This window comes from Diadema antillarum, unplaced genomic scaffold (assembly GCF_040938485.1).
Source record: "Diadema antillarum isolate AM-2024a unplaced genomic scaffold, OU_Dant_1.0 seq00001293_RagTag, whole genome shotgun sequence".
Classification (NCBI taxonomy): Eukaryota; Metazoa; Echinodermata; class Echinoidea; order Diadematoida; family Diadematidae; genus Diadema; species Diadema antillarum.
Genome location: NW_027272072.1, coordinates 994,948 through 996,227, shown reverse-complemented (window position 1 = coordinate 996,227; position 1,280 = coordinate 994,948). Strand labels below are relative to the sequence as shown.

Genomic DNA, 1,280 nt, shown 5'->3' with positions numbered 1-1,280 from the left:
TCATGGATTTCTCCTTCTCATGACCACATTCCGTTCAACTTCTCCAATATGAACATACTCTGGTTTATTTCAGTTAGCTTGAATGAATCTGAAAAGGGAATCCCACTTCATCTGACGTCACGGGTTTGAAGGACGACGCGACATTCTGGGCAACGTTCCAGGGAGAGGAAAGCGCGAAGGATGGCAGAAAATGATGCTGAAATTCAGTCAGCTTTTCAAGAATATCATGAAAATGCCAAAAATCATGGTAATAATTATTGTGAATTTCAGATATGCTTTTCATAAGCGATGCAATTTAACACTTTCAGGTATCAATAACTTATATCCGAATTTTCTTTAAGACTCCCTATTCATAGTTTATCAGACTATCCACAGTACTAGTTGTTTGCACGCCATCGGTAATCTGTACGCCATTTAAGTACCAGAACACGCGTTCTGAGCCGAAGACTTTATCGGCTGTACAGACGGCTGTAACTTCTTGGTTTGGTGTCAGAGGGCTTGGTACTTCGAGAGTCACGCTGGTTCCTCCTATGAACATAAAAGAGAATAATTCGGATGATGGAATAAATGATCTTTCCCATTAGCCCTTTCTACAAGGATTGAATGCAATTGTCTTCATAGAAACAGACACACAAAAAAAAAACCGACAAAACAAAATACAGTGTAACTACTTTTAATACTGTGGCCTAAGTACTGTCGTGTGAATGAATGACGCTTAAATACAACATCTTATTTGTTCATATATATATATATATATATATATATATGAGAGTTGAAACCGTTTTTGATATTCACATCTTACCAATAAAGGGGATGGCGATGGAAAATAGTCCAAGTAGGAATAATCTTCGTCTATCAGCCATCATTCTCAAACGCCGATGTATCCTGCCAATGAAAGTTAGAAGGTAGAAAAGAGGGAAAACATACGTATTTATCAACTATGATAACAGCTCGAAATGAAAGACTGAATATGATTTAAATTGCTATTGCTATTTTGCAGCCCCACATTAAAAAGAATACAATGTGTTATAGCGCTTAAAAAGAGACGTTACAAATTATGTAAGCCAGTAAACACACTATAAAAGACTTTGGAATGGCTGCAGATTTTCGCTTTTGTGGAATTTTCAAACTTATCGCCGATACATTCTATTAAAGACAGAGCGAAAGTTACCAAAGTTTACCTTCAACCTGAAAATGCCAAATCGATGGATACAAATTAAATGAGGACGAACAATTTACGCTGTAAAACGGCGTTAAAATGTTGGCAAGCTCGACCGCCT

General features: G+C 37.1%; 1 long non-coding RNA gene across 1 annotated transcript; it reads right to left on the bottom strand.

The window, feature by feature from the left end:
* Positions 1-351: 351 nt before the first annotated feature.
* Positions 352-1,280, bottom strand: LOC139708004 (uncharacterized). Its single transcript, XR_011709317.1, has 3 exons — positions 1,182-1,280; positions 803-885; positions 352-528 (listed from the first exon to the last, which is right to left on the bottom strand). It is a non-coding gene; the product is annotated as an uncharacterized lncRNA (long non-coding RNA).